We start from the raw sequence: 25,053 nt of genomic DNA, 5'->3' as shown, positions 1-25,053 counted from the left end.
GTTGCAGTGGGCCAAGAATGCGCCACTGCACTCCAGCCTGGGCGACAGCGCGAGACTCCATCTCAAAAAAAAGAAAATGTGCATTGTGTCTGACTGGCAGGGGGGTGACTGCACCTGTAAATGTAAGCTATCAATTTACATTGCCATGGTGAAATTTTAACAGAAACACCTTAGGGTAAAGATCTTGCAGCTCACTAGGAATTTCCTTGTGGACAAAATATGGGGGATGTGTGTAGGTTGGTGTGTATCTTTTCATCCTGTAGCCATCTTATTTAGGAACCAAAAGGGGGAGGCAGGTTTGAGTGACACAGTTCTCAGCTTGACTTTTCCCTTTGGCATAATGAGTTTGGGAACCCAAGATTTAATTTCCTTTCACAAAGGTATTAATTTCATCTATCAGGGTGTAGCCTTCATGGCCTAATCACCTCCTAAAAGCCCTATCTCTTAATAGAGTTGCATTGGAGATTAAGTTTCAACATGAATTTTGGAGGGTACACAAACATTCGAACCATAGCACCCTTCTCAAATGCCATCTTTCCCAGGAAGTCATGCCTATGTATCCCAACAGGTCATCTTATTCTCTGCTGAACACCTAAAACCTTTGCTTATTCCCACGAAATGTATTGTAACCATTGTGTTGAATGTGATAATGTTCATGCAAGTACTTTGTAAAGAAGATAATGCCATGAAAATTCAAAGTTTATTGAGTATCTACTCTGAGCTTCATGGTACTTTCTGCTCCATCACAAGTAATTTGTGTAGCTTCTGTAAACCAAAGCTCCCAAAGAGTAGGGATGCTGTCTTAGTCATCTTCATATCCCCAGCACCTGGCATAGTGCCCTGCACAGAGCAGCCATTTAATACCTTTGTTATAAACTATGTTAGGAACTTTATGATTTTCTTCTCATTTACAACAAATTCCCATGACACGTTTACCTATGTAACAAGGCTGCATATGTAACCCTGCATATGTAACCCTAAATTTAAAATAAAAGTTAAAAAATAATTTATCTCATCTAATTATCACAGCAGCTCTTTGGATATGCCTTTAGTCAATAAATATTTATTGATATAAGTGTGTAACTATGCTACTGTGTTTGTAATTGCTTCCTTCCGGTGGGTTCTTGGTCTCGCTGACTTCAAGAATAAAGCTGCAGACCCTCGCGGTGAGTGTTACAATTCTTAAAGATGGTGTGTCCGGAGTTTGTTCCTTCAGATGTTCAGATGTGTCCGGAGTTTCTTCCTTCCAGTGGGTTTGTGGTCTCACTGACTTCAGGAGTGAAGCTGCAGACCTCCGCCGTGAGTGTTACAGCTCATAAAGGTAGTGCAGACCCAAAGAGTGAGCAGCAGCAAGATTTATTGTGAAGAGTGAAAGAACAAAGCTTCTGCAACATGGAAGGAGACCCCAGAGGGTTACTGCTGCTTGAGTGGGTGGCCAGCTTTTATTCCTTATTTGGCCCTGCCCACATCCTGCTGATTGGTCCATTTTACAGAGCACTGATTTGTCCATTTTATAGAGTGCTGATTTGTCCGTTTTTACAGAGTGCTGATAGGTGCATTTATAAACCTTTAGCTACTACCAGGCACGGTGGCTCACGCCTGTAATCCCAGCACTTTGGGAGGCTGAAGCAGGTGGATCATGAGCTCAGGAGAGCAAGACCATCCAGGCTAACATGGTGACACCCCATCTCCACTAAAAATACAAAAAAAACTAGCCAGGCGTGGTGGCAAGTGCCTGTAGTCCCACCTACTCAGGAGGCTGAGGCAGAAGAATGCCGTGAACCCAGGAGGCAGAGCTTGCAGTGAGCCAAGATCACACCACTGCACTCTAGCCTGGGCAACAGAGCGAGACTCCATTTCAAAAAACAAACAAACAAACCTTTAGCTAGACACAAAGCACTGATTGGTGCGTTTTTACAGAGCACTGATTGGTGCATTTACAATCCTTTAGCTAGACACAGAGTGCTGATTGGTGCGTTTTTACAGAGTGCTGATTGGTGCATTTACAATCCTTTAGCTAGACACAGAGCGCTGATTGGTGTGTTTTTACAGAGTGCTGATTGGTGCATTTACAATCCTCTAGCTAGACAGAAAAGTTCTCCAAGTACCCACCCGACCCAGAAGTCCAGCTGGCTTCACCTCTCACTATGGTTTTATTATTGTTTATGTATATATTTTTTCAACTCTGTATTCAACAGTAGATGCTTAAGATTCTACATGATCTATATAATTTAGGAGTAAAGTCAGAATATATCATTATCTGAAATTTTTTTTAAGTATATGATTAGACCTAAGTTGATTTTGTCCCAAGAAATTCACATTCCACCCCAAGGCTATTTATAAATATAGTTAATGATATTGGTGAGTTTCCTAAACTTGAATTAAAGATGTAACTGAGTCTGCATATGGTGGCTCACGTCTGAAATCCCAGAGCTTTGGGAGGCTGAGACAGGAGGATCACATGAGGCTAGGAGTTTAAGACTAGCCTGGGCAACATAGTGAAACCCTGTCTCTCTAAAAAAAAAAAAAAAATTAAATTAGCAGAATGTTGTGGTGCACACCTGTAGTCCAAGCTGCTTGGGAAACTGAGCAGGGAGGATCACTTAAGCCCAGGAGTTTGAGGCTGTAGTGTGCTGGGACTACAGGCATGTGCCACTACACCCAGTTTTTTTTCTAACTTCTTGAGCTAGGTAGTTAGCTCATCAATTTTTAATTTTGTTTTTTAAAAAAAATTTAAATTTTCTTTTTTTTTTTTTTTTTTTGAGACGGAGTCTCGCTCTGTCGCCCAGGCTGGAGTGCAGTGACGCAATCTCGGCTCACTGCAAGCTCCGCCTCCTGGGTTCACGCCATTCTCCTGCCTCAGCCTCTCCGAGTAGCTGGGACTACAGGCGCCCACCACCACGCCTGGCTAATTTTTTTTGTATTTTTAGTAGAGATGGGGTTTCACCGTGGTCTCAATCTCGTGACCTTGTGATCCGCCCGCCTGGCCTCCCACAGTGCTGGGATTACAAGCGTGAGCCACCGCGCCCAGCCAAATTTAAATTTTTCTAAGAATTTAAATTCCCTTTAAATAGTATGTTTGTCTACATCAAATGAGTTTGAAATATATTTCCTTTACATTTCAGTATCTTTATGACTTCAGTTTAAATATTTTCAAACTTCCACTCTGTTTATTCTTTGACAGTGAGTTATTTGGAATTGTTTTTAAATTTCTAAATGTACAAAAATGTATGAAAGCCAATAACACCACAGAAGAAAAGGTCACAAAACTTGAAAACACAGCAGTAGAAACTTTCAGAATGATAGACAAAGAGCAAAAAGACTGAAAAAAAAAAACTAACATCATTGACTTGTGGGACAAAATCAAATGGTCTACTTCTATTTGGAGTCCCAGAAAGAAAGAACTAGAATAAAGCTGAAATAAAAATACAGTCTTGAGCCACTTAATGAGGAGGATACATTCTGCGAAATGCATCATTAGTCTATTTGGCCTTGTGCAAACATCATAGAGTGTATTTACACAAACCTAGATCATATAGCTTATTGAACACTAGGCTATATGGAATAGCATATAGATTCTAGGCTACAAACCTGTTCAGCATGTTACTATACTGAATATCGTAGGTAATTATAGCACAATAGTTAGCATTTGTGTATTTAAACATATCTAAATATAGAAAAGGTACAGTAAAAATACAGTATAAAAAATTAAATATGGCACACCTTCCAGGTCACTTAATATGAACAGTGCCTGCACGGCTAGAAATTGTTCTGGATGAGTCAGTGGGGAGTGAATGTGAAAGCCTGGCACATTATGGTACACTACTGCAGACTTTATAAACACTGTACACTTAGGCTACACAAATTTATAAAAAATGTTTTTCTTTCTTCAATAACAAATTAACCTTAGCTTACTGTAACATTTTTACTTTATACTTTTTTCATTTTTCTAGCTTTTTGACTTGTTTGTAATAACACTCAGGTTAAAACACAGACATTGTACAGTAGTATAAAAATATTTTATTTCTTTATATTCTTATTCTATAAGCTTTTTTCTATTTTTAAAACTTTTTTTGGTTTACTTTTTAAACTTTTTTGTTAAAAACTAAGACACAGGGTGGGGTGCTGTGGCTCACGCCCATAATCCCAGCACTTTGGGAGGCTGAGGCGGGCACATCACGAGGTCAGGAGATCAAGGCCTTCCTGGCTAACACGGTGAAACCCCATCTCTACTAAAAATACAAAAAAAAATTAGCCAGGCATGGTGGCAGGCACCTGTAGTCCCAGCTACTCAGGAGGCTGAGGCAGGAGAATGGCGTGAACCCAGGAGGTGGAGCTTGCAGTGAGCCGAGATCGCACCACTTCACTCCAGCCTGGGTGACAGAGCAAGACTCCGTCTCAAAAAAAAAAAAAAAAAAAAAACCTAAGACACACACACATGAGCCTAGGCCTGTACAAGGTGAAGATCATCAATATCACTGTCTGCCACCTCCACATCTTGTCCCACTGGAAGGCCTTCAAGTGCAATAACATGCATGGAGCTGTCATCTCCTATGATAACAATATCTTCTTCTGGAATCCCTTCTGAAGGACCTGACTGAGGTTGTTTTACAGTAAACTACTTTTTTATAATTACTCTAAAATAGTGATAAAAAGTCAGTGAAGTAGGTTTATTTACAACAGCATCACCACAAATGTAAGTAATGTGTTGCACTACAGTGATGACAGCTACATCATTAGGTGATTGAAACTTTTCAGCTCCACTAGAGGAGCTAAAAATGGTAGACTTATGGGACCATTGTTGACCAAAACGTCATCATGCAGTACATGGCTATATTTTTAAAACAATAAAAATTGATGGAGCTTATTTCCATCAGACCCTCACTAAACAAAGGTATAACTGAGGGTGGCCTCAACACCCAGAATGGAACTGAGGCCTCCCTTCAATGGTCTAAGAACCGAATCCTGTCAACAGTCGCTGGAGTGAGCTAGGAAACTGACCCTTTCTTACTTGAGCCTTGAGATGACCACATCCCCAGGTGACACCTTGATTGTGGCCTATGAGAAAAACCCTGAAACAGTGGATCCAGAGAAGCTATGCCAGATTCTAACCTCCAGAAACTGAGATAATAAATGCTGTTTCAATTCATCAAGTTTTGGAGTAATTTGCTAGGCAGTAATAGATGCATAGCTAATGCAATATTCTTCAAGAATAGTGAAATTGAACCCAAAGGATGGGACAAAGAGGCAAGAAAAAATGATATACAAAAAATTAGCAACAATGTGGGTAAATCTAAGCAATGATCAATTGGAAAATAATGACAACAACTATAATTTCATCAGAGGGTGTTTTTTAATAAACAAGATAGAACTATATTATTGGACCAACATTCATGTGGAACAGGAACAGAGTAACAAGAGCTAACGAGTGTTATTGGCAAGGTGCTTTCTCCCCTTCATCCTTTTAATAATGGAATACCATGAATTTTAGTGGAGCACATGGCGCACCAGCCAGAGACCATCTTTCCCAGCTTCTGCTACAGATAGGTGTGTTCCTATAACAAAGTTTTTGCTGATGGGATGCAAGTAGAAGTGATGAATGCAACCAGATAACCATTTTACAAGAAAGCTACTTGTTTTCCTCCCAATTTTCTTTCCCATTGGCTAGAAAATGGCAACTGGAGTGATCACATGAGATCCAAAAATGAAAGCTAAACAAGATGGCAGAGCCAATCCACCAACCTGGGTCCCTGCATGACCTCATGCAGCAGAGCCGCCCACCCCTGTTGAAGGCACAGTGCCCAAGCCCCAGCCTATTCTGAACTGTCGCATGGGAGAGAATAAACATTTCTCCTAGTTAAGATACTTATTTTAAAGTCTCCTTATTACAGCAGTTCAGCATCCATCCTGACAAATACATTATTTGAACTCCAAAAGAAAGAAGAAAAGGAGGGAAAAACATCGTAGGAAAAGCACATATTTTAAAAAGCATGAAATGAAATGTTGAAAATAAGGTCAAATATATCAAAAGTCAGTTGGTTAAATGCACCAATGAAAAGTTGATTTTCATTTAGGATGAAAAAAAATCTGACTCCAGCACATTTAGGAAAGACACATCAAAAATATAAAGACACAGAAAGGTTGAGTATCAAATAATAGAAAAAGAAATACCAGGTAAATACAATGAAAATAAAGCTAGTTTGCTATATTGCTGTCTGATTAAATGGACTTTCAAGGAGAAAATGCATTATAAAGGATAAATGTATTAATATGTAATGTTAAACATTTAAACTAACCTGGAATATATAGCAACTCTAAGTTTGCAATTATCTAATCTGTGTGTGTGTGTGTGTGTGTGTGTGTGTGTATGTACACATATACATGACAGAATTACACGGAAAAATAGACAAGTATACAATCACATTTGGAGTTTTTTTGACATACCACTCTCAGTAATAGATCAAACATTAAGTAAGAATGTAGAAAACTTGGCACTTGTACTAACCTTCACTTAACAAATAATCCAATTCCCCAGTAAACACAGAGGGAACACTTACAAAAATGGACAATGTACTGGGTAATAAAGTTTCAGTAAGTCTCAAAAAATTGGTATCATAGCAACCACCATGTAGTTGAAATAAACTAGAATAAAGGCTATTTACTCACCTCCATTCTAAAATATAAGTACTTCAGAAAATGGATAGAAACTTTCCAAATGGATTTATATGTGGGCTAACGATCCCTGAGCTCTGTAGAGAGTTCTGATATTTTAAAGTTGGCATATTATGTTTTCAGTACTATCTTGCACTGCAGCATGGAAACATGGATTAGTAGCTCTTAATTCATACTCTCATTATTAATTAATAAAAGTGAACTGCACAATGTTATTCAAGTTTTAAGTCAGAAAAAATGACCAGGTGCAGTGGTTCACACCTGTAATCCCAGCACTTTGGAAGGCCGAGGCAGGCAGATCACGAGGTCAGGAGTTCAAGACCAGCCTGGCCAACATGGCAAAACCCCATCTGTACCAAAAATACAAAAATTAACTGGGCGTGGTGGCAGGAACCTGTAATCCCAGCTACTCAGGAGGCTGAGGCAGGAGAATGACTTGAACCTGGGAGGCGGAGGTTGCAGTGAGCCGAGATCCTGCCACTGCACTCCAGCTGGGCAACGAGAGCAAGACTCCGTCTCAAAAAATAAAAATAAAAAAAGGTCTGAAACTTCTTTAACTCTACAATTTTAGAAATGTAGTATAGGCCATAGGCCGTGTGTGTGTGTGTGTGTGTGTGTGTGTGTGTGTGTGTATACATATTTTTTTTTTTTTGAGACAGAGTTTCGCTCTTGTTGCCCAGGCTGGAGGGCAATGGCATGATCTCGCCTCACTGCAACCTCCGCCTCCCAGGTTCAAGTGATTCTCCTGCCTCCGCCTCCCTGTTAGTTGGGATTACAGGCATACACCACCATGCCCAGCTAATTTTGTATTTTTAGTAGAGACAGGGTTTCACCATGTTGGTCAGGCTGGTCTCGAACTCCTGACCTCAGGTGATCCACCCCGCTTCCATCTCCCAAAGTACTGGGATTACAAGTGTGAGCCACTATGCCCGGCCTAGGCTATATTTTTAATTTTGGAAATTTGAGCCAAACTATTTCTTGCCAGGAGTTTCCAAAGATCCAGTTTCACCAGGAATAAGAAAACCACCCAGGGCATTTGTGCATCTATGTGTAAAAGTCCCAGTTGAAACAGATTTGGCATTGCCCTTGAGTGATAGCAGTGGTTTAATTTTCTTGCCCATAGCTCAAAAGTTTTATTTAGCCTCAGACCTGGACTAAGCCATCTCAAATGCTTATAGAATAAAAATTGGAACATTGTGCATCTAATTCATCTTCGGTTCAGATGAATGTGTATTATGTGGTGCTGTTTACTCCTTCCTGGCATGTTTCATTTTAATTTTTTTAGTACAAAACATGTAATAAGTGGACTTAAGTTTTATGTCCTTGCAAAAGATTGCTACTGTGGTGTATTCATTCTCTATTGCTGCTGTAACAAATGTATTATTTTACAGTTCTATAGGTCGGAAATCTGCAACAGGCCTCACTGCGCTAAAATCAAGGCATCAGGTGGGCTGTACTCCTTTCTGGAGGCTCCAGGGCAGAATTTGTTTCCTTGCCTTTTCTGGCTTCAAGAGGCTATTTGTGTTCTTGGCTTACTTCCTCTATCTTCAAAGCCAACTAGCTAGTCAAGTCCTCCCCTCACATCTCCCTGACCCTTCTTCTGTCATCATATCTCTCTGACCTCAGCAAGAAAACTTCTCTGCTTTTAAAGGCTTGTGATTAATTTGGGCCCTGGCTGATAATCCAAGATAATCTCCCATCTCAAGGTCTCTAACCTGAATCACATCTGTGAAATCCCTTTAGCCATGTTAAGGAGCATATTCACAAATTTCAAGGATTAGGGCGTGGACATCTATGGGGACCATTATTTTGCCTCCCGTACTTGGGTTTATATATCAAACAAGTTCAGCATTGACACTAACCGTGAGAGAGTCCTTTCTAAGGACAGAATTGTAACACAAATATACAAAATTGTATATTCATTCATTTTTCCACTTTCCATGCTTTTTCTGACAACTGTGCATTAAGGTTTCAAGACTTTCCTCAACATACACATTAGAAATGATGTGTGTGATGCCTACCATTGGTACCATGTCCAAAGAGTCTGCAGTCATAGGAAAATTTTCACTAACAAAAGAATAAATATAATAATAGCTACCATGTGTTGAGTGTTTACTGTATGCCATGCATTCTTCTAGATGCTTTACATGTTTTGACTTAATTTTTTTTTTTTTGAGACAAAGTTTCACTCGTTACCCAGGCTGGAGTGCAATGGCACAATCTCGGCTCACCGCAACCTTCGCCTCCCGGCTTCAAGCGATTTTCCTGCCTCAGCCTCCCTAGTAGCTGGGATTACAGGCACGTGCCACTACGCTCGGCTAATTCTGTATTTTTAGTAGAGACGGGGTTTCTCCATGTTGGTCAGGCTGGTCTCGAACTCCTGACCTCAGGCGATCTGCCCACCTTGGCCTCCCAAAGTGCTGAGATTACAGGCATGAGCCACCACGCCTGGCTGTTTTGACTTATTTAATCTTCACCAAAAACCCTATGAGGTGGGGATCAGCATCCTTACCATTTTACTGATGAATAAACTGAAGTACAGTGTATATTTAAATTAAATGAGTTTTGGGGTGTTACCAAAAGAAATGATATTAGATAGCCTTTGGTATAGTAGTTTTTATAACATGTAAACACAGCAGGTATAGTACATATTTTATATAGCATTCAACTCCTTAAAATTGATTTACTTACCTTTAGAGTTGAGAGGACATTAGAATGGAAGGCACACATTTCCATTTCTTTGAATCTGAAAGAAATGCTTCTGCTGCTCTGTGCATGTGGGGAGAAAGAAACAGGGAGAGAGGGAGTTTAATTGACTCAATATAAAACAAAATTTCCTCCAGCTCTGTTTCTCATCTTGTTTCTGCCACTTTGCTCAAGGATATTTGTTCAAGACATCAGATATGTGTAATGTCACCTTTGGAGTTTATTAATATGCAGTTATTAATTTGGAATTACTAATATGAAGGATGGATAAGAGCCCAACAATGAAGAAATTCCAGTTAACAGTGATGGGAGAGTTAACAGTTCAAGGCCAGTGCTCACGAATGCACCATTTCATCTCTCTGGTTTAAGATTGAGTAATTTAAGATTGAGCAATCACCAAGCTTCCTTGAACTTGGCTGACAATATGCTTTGGATTACAAAGTAATATTTTGCTTTCTTTCAATGCCAATTGTTATTTACAAGAAGTTTTATTTATTAACTGTGAAGCTTCCTATTTGGGGGACACTTTGAAGAATCTATTTCTATCAAAACTCACCTTAAATGTCAACTTCTCAACTCTTTCTTTAAAAGCTTCTTCACGCAAATTAAAATCACTCTGCATATCATTTTTCCTACCAGATTATCTAAAAATTCAACATTTGAACACATTGTGTTGGCGAGGCTGTTGGAAAACAGGCACTCTGATACATTGCTGGTTGTGCAAAATAGTCTCAATTTTGTTAAGGGCAATATGACATTTTTTTAATGCACAAATTAATTTACTCTTTAATCTAGGGTTCCCACTTCTGGGAATGTATTCTACAGATCCACCTGTACATAATATAAAATGAAGTCTGCACAGTGTTATTTATTTGCAGCATTTTCTGCAATAGCAAAATGTTAGAGACAAGTGTCCTTCTTTAGGAGATTCATTCAATAAATTATGGTTCTGTCCCACAATTGAATAATATGAAGCTGAAAAAAAATAGAGAGAAGGTGGCTCACTGTGTACTGATGTATGGTAATTTCCAGAATATACTATTAAGTGAAAAAAGTGAAATGTCTAACAGGAAAAGGAGAAAATAAGAAAATTTATATTTATATTGTTTGAACTTGGCATAGAAAAACACTGGAAGCATAGATAGGAACAAAATGGGAGCAGGAAAAAGGGTAGACAGGTAAGGTAAGGAGTTGGACTCCTCATTGTGTGACTTGTGATAGTGTTTTAAATTTGGGCAATGTAAATGCATTGCCTACTCAAAACTAAACAAAACAAAATAAGTGAAAGTTTCAAAAGAAAAAAGATTCCTCTTTCTATTTGTCACAGATTTTCCTAAGCATGTTGTACTTTGTAATAATCATGTATATGAACTCAACTCATTCAGCAAGGCAGGAGCAAAGGGGGAAAATGCAACAGTCTCTTAATGGAGAAAACTTAAACGCTGGGTATGGTGGCCCACACCTGCAATCCCAGCACTTTGAGAGTCCCAAGCAGGAGGATCACTTCAGCCCAGGAGTTTGAGATCAGGCTGGGCAACACAGGGAGACCCTGTCTCTACAAAAAAAAATTCTTAAATAGCTGGGTGTGGTGACATGAGCCTGTAGTTCCAGCTACTCAAGTGACTGAAGCAGGAGGATCACTGGAGCCCAGGAGGTTAAGGCTGCAGTGAGCCATGTTCATGCCACTGCGCTCCAGTCTGGGCAACAGAGCAAGATCCTATCTCAAAAACTTAGAGCCAGCATGTGAGAAAAAACTACATTTAGGAGATCACAAAATGATATATTTCCTAGCTAGAAGGTTCTAAATGATACTTTGTCATTTTTATAGATTAAGAAACCTGAAGCCCAAATGTTAAATGACTTACCATACTTACTCAGCTAATTTATGGAGAAGAAGAGTAGAATCTCAGGACCCTTGATTAATGATCTCAATGTTTATGTTGTTATACCTTAATGCTGCTCTACATATTAATGAATAATAAATCACTCTAATGAGGTAAAAATAACAATTGTGTAAACTGTTTAAGCATTTTAACAGACATTATCTATTTTGACTATCATAGTATTATTATGATAAGGTAGTTGTCTTCATCCATTTTGTGTTGTTATAACAGAACACCCAAAGCTGGATAATTTATAAAGAAAGGTTTATTTGTTTCATGGCTCTGTAGACTGAGAAGTCCAAGGGGTGTGGCATCAGCATCTGCTTGGCTTCTGGTGAGGGCTTTTGTGCTGGGTCATAACATAGAGAGAGGTCAAGAGGTAAGCAGACATATGTGAGGATGCAAAACACTAGAGGCAATCTCACTTTTATAACAACCTGGTCTGGCAAAGAACTAATTTATTCCTGTAAGAACTAATCCAGGGGAGGCCGGGCACAGTGCCTCAGACCTGTATCCCAACACTTCAGGAGGTTGAGGCAGGTGGATCACTTGAGCTCAGGAGTCAGAGACCAGACTGGGCAACATGGTGAAACCCCATCTCTACTAAAAATACAAAAAATTAGCCATGCATGGTGGCTTGTGCCTGTAGGCACAGCTATTCAGGAGGCTAAGGCAGGAGAGTCACTTGAATCCAGGAGGTGGAGGTTGCAGTGAGTCTGTGTCCAGAATTCGTTCCTTCTGGTGGGTTCTTGGTCTCGCTGACTTCAAGAATGAACCCGTGAAACCTCATGGTGAGTGTTACAGTTCTTAAAGATGGCGTGTCCAGAGTTTGTTCCTTCAGATGTTCCGATGTGTCCAAAATTTCTTCCTTCCGGTGGGTTCGTGGTCTTGCTGACTTCAGGAGCGAAGCCACAGACCTTTGCAGTGAGTGTTACAGCTCTTAAAGGTTGCATGTCCGGAGTTGATTGTTCCTCCCCGTGGGTTCATGGTCTCGCTGACTTCAGCAGTGAAGCCGCAGACCTTCACAGTGAGTGTTACAGCTCATAAAGGTGGTGTGGACCCAAAAAGTGAGAAGCAGCAAGATTTATTGTGAAGAGCAAAAGAACAAAGCTTCCACAGCATGGAAGGGGACCCGAGCGGGTTGCCACTGCTGACTCAGGTGACCAGCTTTTATTCCCTTATTTGGACCCGCCCACATCCTACTGATTGGTCCATTTTACAGAGTGCTGACTGGTCCATTTTTACAGAGTGCTGATTGGTGCATTCACAAACCTTTAGCTAGACACAGAGCACTGATTGGTGTGTTTACAATCCTCTAGCTAGACAGAAAAGTTCTCCAAGTCCCCACCCAACCCAGAAGCCCAGCTAGCTTCACCTCTCAATCTCCCCACTTAACAAGACACCCCAGCTGCTGTTGGGAATTGGGCGATGACCACTCTAGCTACTTCCTGCTGGATAGGGGCAAAGAAGGGACCTGGCAGTTGTAATGTCCTCCAGAGGGGAACTCTTTAGGCCATTGAAAGGGCCAGCGGGTTGGTCCAGGTGTCCTTGGTAGTTGTTAGTTGAGCTCATTTGGGTTTCCATTTGTAAGATCATCTGTAGCTTGATATCCTCAATCCTAGAGGAAAGAAATTTGACAAGGAGGTTAAAAATACAGGGCCTGAAGGCGAGTAATAGCAAGATGGCTGCCATGGGACCTAGAAAGGGGAGAAGCCATATTGCCCAACTCCAGAGGTTGGTATAAGAGCTTGAAAGATATTGTCTGATTTCGGAAGCCTTTTCCTGTAAATGCCAGGTGGCATCTCGTACTATCCCTGACTGGTTAGTGTAAAAACAACACTCTTCCCTAAGAAGGTGCAGAGTCCTCCTTTCTCAGCAGTGAGGAGGTCTAGCCTCAGTGGTTTTGGAGAGTCACTGCTGCAAAAGAGTCTATTTGGGATTCTAGGGTAAGGATAGGTTTCGTTATCTTTTGCAAACTGTCTGAGAATTCCTTTGAGAGTGTGTGGTAGTAGGATAATGAAGTAGATAAACTGGCTATCCTGGTTCCTGTAGCAGTCTTGAAGTTGTAGGGCGTAATTACACTGATGGGGTAGTAGGTGCCCCAGGGGCAGACCTGATAACAGGTTGTGTTGGATGCATAAAGGGGCTTGGAAAGTGAAGACGGTATTCGTAATTACAGGGCTGTGTATGGGCTTTTCATTGCTTGTGTAATAGGTGAGGTTGGAAATGTAAGAACACAAAAGTTGGATTGCATGTCCTGTTAGTGTACTCTTGGTCCTATCAGAGATGGGGAAGTTGGCTAATGATTGCATATTTAGAAGTTGGAAAGGGTCTTTTCCTTCATAACAAGGGTGGTAGGTTAAGTTGGTAAAGACCCAATTTTTTGCAGGAATGGGAGGTTCCACCTGGCAGCAATTTTGGCCTCAGCATCTGCCTGATGGTTTCCTTCTGCCTTTTCTCCTTCACTTTTCTGATGGCTTTGGCAGTGTAAGAGTGCCACCTCCTTTGGTTTTTGCACTGCATGCAATAACTCCATAATTTCCTTGTGGTATTTAATGGGGGTTCCCCCAGAGGTTAGGAACTCCCTTTCTTTCCATATTGCAGCATGGGCATGTAGGATTAGATAAGCATACTTGCTAACTGTACACACATTTATTCTTCTTTCTTTTCCCAGTTCTAAGGCTCGGGTAAGTGCCACTAGTTCTGCTAACTGGGAGCTGGTCCCTGGGGGAAGAGGCTTACTTTCAAGTACCGTTACTAACTATGGCATAACCTGCCCTTTGTATCCCATTCTTCACAAATGAGCTTCCATCGGTATATAGGTTAAGGTCAGGATTAGCTAAGGGGATGTCTAAGAGATCATCTCAGGTGGCATAAGTCTGGACTATAATTTGTTCGCAGTCATGCTCAATTGGTTCCCTATCCTCTGGGAGAAAAGTGGCAGGGTTAAGAGCCACACACATACATATTTGAAGCACCGGTCCCTCAAGGAGTAGCACCTGCTATCTAAGTAGGCGGTTGTCTGATAGCCATAAACTTCCTTTGGCACCTAGTGGGCCATTTACATCATGAGTAGTCCATAGAGTGTGATCCTTTCCTTGTATTATTTTGATAGCCTCTGACACTGAGATGGCCACTGCTGCAACTACACATAAACAGTGAGGCCAGCCTTTTTCTACTACATCAATTTCCTTACTTAGGTATGCCACTGGTTGTGGGGATGTCCCACGAGTCTGAGTAAAGACTGCAAGAGCTATCCCTGCTCCTCTGTGTTGTATAAAGAGAAGTTTTGTCCTGTGGAAGGCTTAAAGCTGGAGCTTGCACTAGTGCCTGCTTTAAGGTTTTGAAGGCTGTTTCTGCCCCTGGTTCCCATTCTACTAGATGAGTATTTGCCTTCTGGGTCTGCTTGATTAGAGTATAGAGGGGCCTGGGTATCTCACTGTATCCAGGGATGCATAGTAAGGAAAACCTGTGATTCCAAGGAACCCTCGCAACTGTTTTAATGTCTTAGGGTGAGGATAAGCCAGTATAGGCTGTATTCATTCCTTGCTGAGGGCCCTTGTTCCTCTGGCTAAGATTAGGCATAGATATTTGACCTGCTGTAGGCAAAGATGGGCCTTCGACCTAGACGCCTCATACCCTTGATTTGCTAGAAAGCTCAAGAAATCTAGAGCAGCCTGCTGGCCGAAGGCTTCCAAACCGGTAGCCAAAAGTAAATCATCCACATACTGAAGGACCAGAGTGCCTGGGACTTGAGAAGTGGCCTAGATCTTGAGCCAGTTCCTGACAAAACAGATGAGGGCTATCCCTAAACCCTTGCGGCAAGACGGTCCACGTAAGTTGGGATGTGTGGTCTGTGAGATCCTCAAAGGCAAAGAGAAACTGGGAGTCAGAGTGCAGGGGAATACAGAAGAAGGCATCCTTGAGGTCCAGAGCAGTGAACCATTCTGCTTCGTCTGGTATTTGAGAGAGGAGGGTATAGCGGTTGGGTACAACTGGATATAGAGGAATTACTGCCTCACTGATGAGTCTAAGATCTTGCACTAGTCTCCACTGATCATTTGTTTTTTGTACTCCTAGAATTGGTGTGTTGCTGGGACTGCTGTATTTCCTTACTAAGCCTTGAGCTTTTAAATGCTTAACAATATCCTGTAATCCTTTATGAACTTCAGGCCTTAAGGGATATTGCCTTTGATAAGGAAAAGTGGTGGGATCTTTTAGCCTGATTTGGACTGGGTGGGCATTTTTTGCCCTTCCAAATTGTCCTTCCAATGCCCAGACTTCAAGGTTGATTCCCTCCTCAAGTAGGGGACAACAAATGGGTAACTTGTTCCCCATATTCATGTAGATAATAGCTCCAGCTTTGGCTAATATATCCCTCCCTAATAAGGGTGTGGGACTTTCAGGCATAATAAGAAAGGCATGTGAAAAGAGCAAAGTCTCCCAATTACAACTGAGGTGGTGGGAGAAATACCTGGTTACAGGCTGTCCCAGGATTCCTCAGACGGTAATGGACCTTGAGGACAGTCATCCAGGATAGGAGATTAACACTGAGAAGGCCACACCAGTGTCCAGGAGGAAGTCAATTTCCTGGCCCTCAATGGTTAAATGTATCCAGGGCTCAGTGAGGGTGATGACATGAGCTGGTGCTTACCCTGGGCACCCTCAGTCCTGTTGTTGGATCATCTGGTTGGGGGCTTCTGGCCCAGAGAACCATTGTACTCTGGGGCAGTGTGCCTTCCAGTGATTGCCTCAGCACAGTGTACATGGACAAGAGGGTGGCTTGCTTCTCATTGGACAATCTTTTTTAAAATGTCCTTGTAAACCACACTGATAACAAGCCCTACCAGGTGATTGGCCTGCTCCATTTTCTGTCCTCTCTGAACCACCAAGGTTTGTTTGTCTGAGGGCCGTGATTAAGGCTGTGGCCTTTCTCTGATCTCACTTTTCCTTTTGGGCCTGTTCTTCTTGGCCCCTATTATAGAACACTGAGGTTGCCAGGTTTAATAATGTCTCCAGATTTTGTTCAGGGCCCAGGGTTCACTTTTGGAGCTTTCTTCTGATATCTGCAGCTGATTGGGTAATAAGCTTATCTTTTAGAATCAACTGACCCTCTAGTGAGTCAGGTGACAGGGAAGTATATTTTCTTAAGGCCTCCCATAGCCACTCGAGAAAGGCAGAAGGATTTTCTTCCTTTCCCTGAGTTATGGTGGACATCATTGAATAATTCATGGGCTTTTTCCTAATTCTCCTTAGTCTTTCTAGAACACAGGTCAACAGATGTTTACGACTCCAGTCCCCATGACCTGAGTCAAGGTCCCAGTGGGGATCCACACTGGGGATGGCTTGCTGACCAGTAGGGAATTTGTCCCTTTCTTCGGCTGTCATTCTATCATTTACTTGACTAAGATACCAGGTATCTCCAAACTCTTGGGCTGCATTCTTTTCATTAAAGGCCAGGGTTTGATCTAACAATAGCATGACATCTCTCCAGTGAGATCGAAGGTTTGCCCTAGACCCTGTAGGACATCTATGTACATATCAGGATCATCTGAAAACTTCCCCAGGTCTGTCTTGATCTGCTTTAAATCAGAGAGGGAGAAGGAGACATGTACCTGGGTTCGGCCAAATTCCCCTCCCCCTACAGCTTGAAGGGGACAAAACCAATAGCCTGGGGGTTTTTGTGATCTTTTGGAGATTTCTTTGCTTATTTCCTTCCAAGAAGGGGAGATTAGAGGAGGCTTATCATTAATAGGAAAGGGAGGCTACAGGGAGGCTAGGATATGGGGGTAAGCTGAGAGGTCCTCCTGTGGGATGTAAATTGCAAGCTTTGCCTAGTTGTGCATTCTCCTTCAATGAAAAGAAAGCTTGGACATAAGGTATTTCACTCCATTTGCCTTCCCTCTTACAGAAAAGGTCAAGATGCAGGATAGTATTGTAATTTATACTCCCCTTAGGTGGCTATTTTTCCCCATCAGAGAGAGAGAATATTGGGGCCAGGCCATAGTGCAGGAGAAAAATGAGCCACCTCTTTTTCAGGGTTTGCGGATTAAATTGGTCCCAGTGGCTTACAATGCATTTCAAGGGTGAGCCTGTTGATGCCTGAGTGTTTCCCACCTGAAAGACAAAACCACCCACAGTTTTGGTTTGTTTGTTTCTCCCCCTGCCCAAGAACCCACGATGGTCCCCAGACCCTGCTGATCAGAATAGTTGCACTCACCAACACAGCAGCAGAAACACTAGTTTTCCTTGTAGACCACAAGGAGGACTGAGGAAGGTCGGATTTAGTGGCCCTTACTGACGCATTCTCGAAAAGCTGCACCCTTGCCTGTCCTCCTAGACCACAAAGAGGACCAAGAAAAATCGGATTTAGTGACCCTTACTGACACATTCTCAAAAACCTGTTAGAGTACTAAGATTTCTCCTGTTAGTATTGGGACTTTACCCTGTACTATAAAGATGTTATGCCCCCAAAATGAAATGGAGGGCCATACCCTGATTGAGGGACAGGATCTCCAGGATTGGGAGAGTGACACCTTTTGTCCTCACTTATATGAATAGAAAGGATATAATTTCTGAGGCTCCTCATATCCTAGCGTCAGGAATAGCCTTTGTTAGGCCTGCTTGTCTGAGGAGGGATCCTGAAAGGATAGTTGTTCTCCCCACCCAACAGGGCATTAAGTCCTAGCTAAAGCAATCAGACAAGAGAAAGAAATAAAGGGCATTCAAATTGGAATGGAAGAAGTCAAATTATCCTTGTTTGCAGATGATATAATCTTATAGTTGGAAAAACCTAAAGATTCCACAAGAAAACTATTAGAACTGATAAATTCAGTAAAGCTGCAGGATACAAAAACAACATACAAAAATCAGTAGCATTTCTATATGCCAACAGTGAGCAATCTGAAAAAGAAATTAAAAAGTAATCCCATTTATAACAGCTACAAATAAAATTAAATGCCTAGGAATTAACGAAAGAAGTGAAAAATCTCTATAATGAGAACTATAAAACACTGATGAAAGAAATTGAAGAGGACAACAAAAAATGAAAAAATAGTTCATGTTCATGGATTGGAAGAATCAATATGGTTAAAATGTCCATACCACCCAAAGCAATCTACAGATTCAATGCAATCCTTATCAAAATACCAATTACATTCTTCACAGAAATAGATAAAAACTATTTTAAAATTTGTATGGAACCACAAAAGACCCAGAATAGCCAAAACTATCCTAAGCAAAAAGAACAAAATCGGAGGAATCACATTATCTGACTTCAAATTATACTGCAGAACTATGGTAACCAAAACAGCATGACACTGGCATAAAGACAGACACATAGACCAATGGAACAATAGAAAACCCAGAAACAAATCCACACACTTACAGTGAGCTCATTTTTGATAAAGGTCTAAGAACATACACTGGGAAGAAGACAATCTCTTCAATAAATGGTGCTGGGAATACTGAATATCCATATTCAGAAGAATAAAACTAGATCCCTATCTCTCACCATATAAAAAATTAAATCAGGCTGAGTGCAGTGGCTCATGCCTGTAATCTCAGCACTTTGGGAGGCTAAGGTGAGCAGATTACCTGAGGTCAGGAGTTCGAGACCAACCTGTCCAACACGGTGAAACCCCATCTCTATTAAAAATATTTTAAAAAATTAGCTGGGCACCTGTAATCTCAGCTACTCAGGAGGCTGAGGCAGGAGAATCGCTTGAACCTGGGAGGTGGAGATTGAGATTACATCACTGCACTCCAGCCTGGGCGATGGAGTGAGACTCTGCCTCAACAACAAAAAAAAGAAAACAGAAAAAAAAACAGCTCAAAACTGATTAAAGACTTAAGTCCAAGACCCCAAACTATGAAACTACTAGAGGAAAACATTAGGGAAAATCTCCAGGACATTAGTCTGGGCAAAAATTTTTTGAACAATACCCCCACAAGCACAGGCAACCAAAGCAAAAATGGACAACTGGGATCACATCAAGGTTAAAAACTTCTTCACAGAAAAGGAAACAATAAAGAGACAACCCACAGAATGGGAGAAAATATTTGCAACATATTCATCTCACAAAGAATCAATAACAAGAATATATAAGGAGCTCAAACAACTCTGTAGGAAAAAAATCTAATCGTCCAATCAAAAAATGAGGAAAAGACTTGAATAGACGCCTCTCCAAAGAAGACATACAAATGATAAACAGGCATATGAAAAGGTGCTCAACATCATTGATCATCAGATAAACGCAAATCAAAACTACAATCAGATATCTATCATCTCACCCCAGTTAAAATGGCTTATATCCAAAAAACAGTAACAACAAAGGCTGGCAAGGATGTGGAGAAAAGGGAACCCTCATACACTGTTGATGGGAATGTAAATTAGTACAACCTATATGGAGAATAGTTTGGAAGTTCCTCAAAAAACGAAAAATAGAGCTACCATATGATCCAGTAGTCGCATTGCTGGGTATACACTCACAAAAAAAGGAAATCAGTATATTAAAGAGATATTTGCACTCCTATGTTTGTTGCAGCACTGTTCATCATAGCTAAGATTTGTTTTCTTTTCTTTTTTTTTCCTTTTTGAGACAGAGTATCGCTCTGTCACCCAAGCTGGAGTGCATTGGCACGATCTCAGCTCACTGCAATCTCCACCTCCTGGGTTCAAGAGATTCTGCTGCCTCAGCCTCCCTAGTAGCTGGGATTACAGGTGTGCATCACCATGCCCGGATAATTTCTGTATTTTTAGTAAAGACAGAGTTTCACCATGTTGTCCAGGCTGGTCTCAAACTCCTGGCCTCGAGTGATCTGCCCACCTCAGCCTCCCAAAGTGCTGGGATTACAGCATGAGCCACCGTGCCCGGCCCATAATAGCTAAGATTTGGAAGCAACCTAAGTGTCCACCAACAGATGAATGGATAAAAAAAAATGTACATATACACAATTGAATACTATTCAGCCATAAAAAATAATGAGATTTTGCCATTTGCAACAACATGGATGGAACAAGAGGTCATTATGTTAAGTGAAATAAGCCAATCCAGAAGGATAAACATCACATGTTCTCACTTATTTGTGGGATCTAAAAATCAAAACAATCAAACCCATGGAGATAGTAGAAAGATGCTTACCAGAGGCTGAAAATGGTACTCGGGAGCAGAGGGGAGGTGGGGATGGTTAAAGCGTACAAAAAAAAAAAGTTAGAAAGAATGAATATGGGATAGGATTTGATCACAAAACAGGGTGACTATAGTCAATAATGACTCAATTCTACATTTTAAAATAACTAAAAAGAGTGTCATTGGATTGTTTGTAACATAAAGAATAATTGTTTGAGGAAATGGACACCCCATTCACCATGTGATTATTTCACATTGCATGCCTGTATGAAAACATCTCATGTACCCTGAAAATATACACACCTACTATGTACCCACAAACACTAAAAATTAATTATTTTTTAAAAAGAACTAGTCTAGTCTTTCAAGAGTGAGAAAGAACTCACTACTACAAGAATAGAGCTGCCTATAAAGATGGAGCTCCCATGACACAAATACCTCCCATGAGGTCCCACCTCTTAAAAGTTCCACCTCTTAGGCTGGGCATAGTGGCTCATGCCTGTAATCCCGGCACTTTGGGAGGCCAAGGCGGACAGATCACCTGAGGTTGGAAGTTCGAGAGCAGCCTGGCCAACATAGTGAAACACCATCTCTACTAAAAATACAAAAACTAGCCAGGTAGGGTGGCACACACCTGTAATTCCAGCTACTCAGGAGGCTGAGGCACAAGAATCGCTTGAAACTGGGAGGAGGAGGATGCAGTGAGCTGAGATCACACCACTGTACTCCAGCCTGGGCGACAGAGTGAGACTCTGCCAAAAAAAAAAAAAAAAAAAGTTCCATCTCCCAACATCCTTACATTGCAATTAAATTTCAACATTAGTTTTGGCAGGGACAAACCACATGGAAACCATAGCAGTAGTATAGTGTAATAATTAAGGCCCTGGGTGTTAGAGTTATGCTTTGAATCCCTGCTTCATCATGTACTTGCTGCATGACATGGGGAGAATTACCTAACCTCTCAAGCTTTAGTTTCCTCTTCTGTAGACTGGGGTTATAACAGTATTACAGTACCCACCTCACATGGTTGATGTGAAGACTAAATGAGGTAATGCACATAAAAAACTTAGCCTGAGACCTGTATTATGTGCTTTCTGAAGGCTATTATTGTTATTGCTTTTATCTCACAGATGAAAAGCTGAGGTTCAGGGGAATGGTTGAGTACCTTGCCCAAGGACAGTTTACAAATAGTGACTCAAGAACTCAATCTAATTTTTTTCACTTTAAAATCTCATGCTTTTTCCATGTCTATATAATTTATAGGTTTAATGTACCTTGTTTTCTTCTAACTCATTCTAGTAGTTTTCCACTTTGACTTGCAACTCAGTTAACATGAGCTTTGTTACAGAAAAGTAAAGATGATAGCCTGGTGTGTTTGGGTGAAGTAAAAGAATAAAAAACTCTCATGTAGGCAATCAGATTTATTTTTTGCTGTCATCACATAATCTAACAGATTATCATAAATATTAATTATGTTGTGCATTCTGACACTGTATTCTTCAACATTCTCTCTTTATACTCTTTATACACAATTTGGCTGTGTATTCACCTGTTGATGGGATAGTTGAGTTGTTTCTAGTTTGGATTATTATTTTTAAGAGATGACCAATGTATACACTATCTTCCATTTCTATCCTCCCATCCTTTCCTTAAACCATCAAATTTAAACTTTCACTTCATCACTTCACTGAAATTGCTCTAATCTATGTCATCAATGATTTCCACACAGTTAAATGTCATGGTCAATTTTCTGTCCTTGTCTTACTTGATCCCACCCACAGCATTTGTCATGCGGCAAATACTTCCTTCCCTTGTCTTGGAGGACAGCATTCTTGGTTCTGCCCCTATCTTGGGGTCTTTTCTCAGTCTCTTTTGCTGGTTTATCCTCATGTTCCCAATTCTAACTGTTGCAGTGCCTCAGGGATCAATCCTCAAACTTTTATTTTCCCCTGTTTCTGTTTGGAAATCTAATGTAGGTTCCTGGCTTTAAAATATATCTAAATATCATCTGTTGCTGAGGCATATATTCATACCTCCAGCTCAGGCCTCTACCCTGAATTCCAAATCTGATTTTCCAACTACCTACTCAACATCTTTACTTGGATGTCTAACCGGACTCTCAGATTAATACATGCAAAATGGATATATTGATTTCTGTATTACCTCCCATGAAAAAAAAAAAACTCTCTCCTCTCATTGTCTTCTCCATCTCAACTAATCATAACTCTATCCTCTAGTTTTCTTAAGCCAAAAACCTTGCAGTCATGCTTACGGCCTCTCTTCATCTCTCATCTCACATCCAATCAATCCATAAGCAAATTCTGTCAGTTTAATCCCTAGGATCTATTAAAGTCAGATCACTTCTTATCTTCCATCTTCTACCACTCTGGTCCAAGCCCCCATACTTTCTTGCCTTGATTGTTCCAGTAGCCATGGGTTTTCTCTCTGTGCCTCTGCATTTGCTCTTCTTGTTGTCCATTCTCAACATAACAGCCAGAACAATCTTACCATAAATGTCAGTCCTCTGCTCAAAGTACTCAAATGGCTTCGTATCTTATTCAGTGCAGAGGTAAAATCTTTTTTTTTTTTTTGAGACGGAGTCTTGCTCTGTCCCCCAGGCTGGAGTGCAGTGGCACAATCTCGGCTCACTGCAAGCTCTGCCTCCCGGGTTCACGCCATTCTCCTGCCTCAGCCTCCTGAGTAGCTGGGACTACAGGTGCCCGCCAACACGCCCGGCTAATTTTTTGTATTTTTAGTAGAGACGGGGTTTCACCGTGTTAGCCAGGATGGTCTCGATCTCCTGACCTCGTGATCCACCCGCCTCGGCCTCCCAAAGTGCTGGGATTACAGGTTTGAGCCACCGCGCCCGGCCAGAGGTAAAATCTTTACAGTGGCTTACAAGGCCACACATGATCTGCTGCTTCCTGCCTATCTGATCTTATTTCCTATTCCTCAATTCCTTTCCAGCCACACATGCCTTTACCTCAGGGCTTTTTCATTTACTCTTCCCTTTGCCTACAGTGTTTTCCCCCAGACAGCCACATGCCCCATTCTCTCACTTTCTTTGGGTGTCTTTTCAAATGTCACTTTATTAGTGAAGGTTTTGTAAACCATATGATTTTTTTGCCCACCCCCTACTCTCCATCTCCTTTTCCTTGCTTTACTATTCTCTATACTATAGAGTCTTCTACCAATCGACCATCTCACATTCTATGTGTTTACTTATTTATTGTCTGTCCTCATTTCAATGCTTCCCCCTACCTCCCAGAATATACTCTTCAGGAGGGCAGCAACTTTAATACACTCCTGATGCCTAAACCAGTGTTTTGCCCATAGGAGGCATTCAATAAATATTCGTTGAAAAAAATAATGAACTGAAGAAACTCATCCTCGAATGTGAGAAACAAACTCACCCATTCAAATCAAAGAATGGACTCAGAGACCTGGAGAACAGGGAAAGTGAGACTTCTAAGGACAGTCTTGCAAGATTGGGTGTTTGATAGGCAGGCACACCCAGCACGGTTTCAGCAAGCAATTTATGCCCTCATGCACAGGTGCCTCCCCCAGTTCCTCATAGGCTGAGTACTATGGGGTCACAATCTTCCCGGACGTCACCGAATGGTGGTTGGCTAAGGGCTTTGGGTGTCTTCTTCAGGGTTGTCCTGCTGCATTTTGTTGTAGGCCACAATACATTGCAACCTACTTAACTTAAGGATTCTTCAAGAATTTGACTTACGACCTAAGTAGCTGGGCAGGCTGATAAGAACAGACAAAGTGAGCTATTTTGCAAGCTGGTAAACTTTCATCTTAAACTTCTTTGGTTCAGGTGAGGGCAACTAAGGTGGTGGGAGGGGACGGGGGCCGACAAGCAGGTGTTGGCTATCCAAGCAGGGGCCTGGTATATCCTGTTTCTTCTGTAGTTTGCTGACTGAAGCCGATTCAAGGCACTTTGTCTTGGAAATAGACCACTGTATACATTATTTCTTTCATCAAACCTGAGTGTAGAAGTAAAGTGAAACAGCCAAAAATGCAATTCCAACTGTTAGAAAGTTATAGATAGGCCGGGCGCAGTGGCTCACACCTATAATCCCAGCACTTTGGGAGGCTGATGCCGGTGGATCACCTGAGGTCAGGAATTCAAGACCAGCCTGACCAACATGGTGAAACCCTGTCTCTACTAAAAATACAAAAATTAGCCAGGCACAGTGATACCTGCCTGTAGTCCCAGTTACTCAGGAGTCTGAGATAGGAGAATCTCTTGAACCTGGGAGGAAGAGGTTGCAGTGAGCCGAGATCACACCACTGCACTCCAGCCTGGGTGACAGAGTGAGACTCTATCTCAAAAAAAAAAAAAAAAAAACAAATTTGCAGATAATCTCTTGGACCAGATTTCCTTGAGAGAAGGAGGGTAAAGGGCCTGGAAAACTATATAAGAAATGGGTTCAATTAGAACCACCCAGCACTTTGGCGGCCAAGGCAGGCTGATCATGAGGTCAAGAGATTGAGACCATCGTAGTTAACATGGTGAAACCCCGACTCTACTAAAAATACAAAAAAAACCAAAAAACAAAAACTACAGGGCGTGGTGGTGTGCACCTGTAGTCCCAGCTACTCAGGAAGCTGAGGCAGGAGAATCGCTTGAACCCAGGAGGTGGAGGTTG

The 25,053-nt window shown here is 41.4% G+C and overlaps 1 long non-coding RNA gene across 3 annotated transcripts in view; it reads right to left on the bottom strand.

Annotated features, from left to right (window-relative positions):
- Nucleotides 1-11,508: 11,508 nt before the first annotated feature.
- The window catches only part of LOC129479621 (uncharacterized), a 63,885-nt gene continuing 50,340 nt past the window's right edge, over nt 11,509-25,053 (bottom strand). For all 3 annotated transcript variants that reach the window (XR_008656739.2, XR_010120103.1, XR_008656738.2), the window contains 2 exons: nt 17,482-17,597; nt 11,509-12,879 (listed from right to left, as the gene is read on the bottom strand). This is a non-coding gene — a long non-coding RNA (uncharacterized lncRNA). The remainder of the gene's footprint in view (nt 12,880-17,481; nt 17,598-25,053) is intronic.

This window comes from Symphalangus syndactylus, chromosome 3, assembly GCF_028878055.3.
Source record: "Symphalangus syndactylus isolate Jambi chromosome 3, NHGRI_mSymSyn1-v2.1_pri, whole genome shotgun sequence".
In the NCBI taxonomy this organism is placed as follows: domain Eukaryota; kingdom Metazoa; phylum Chordata; class Mammalia; order Primates; family Hylobatidae; genus Symphalangus; species Symphalangus syndactylus.
This window is presented reverse-complemented; position numbering and strand designations above follow the sequence as displayed.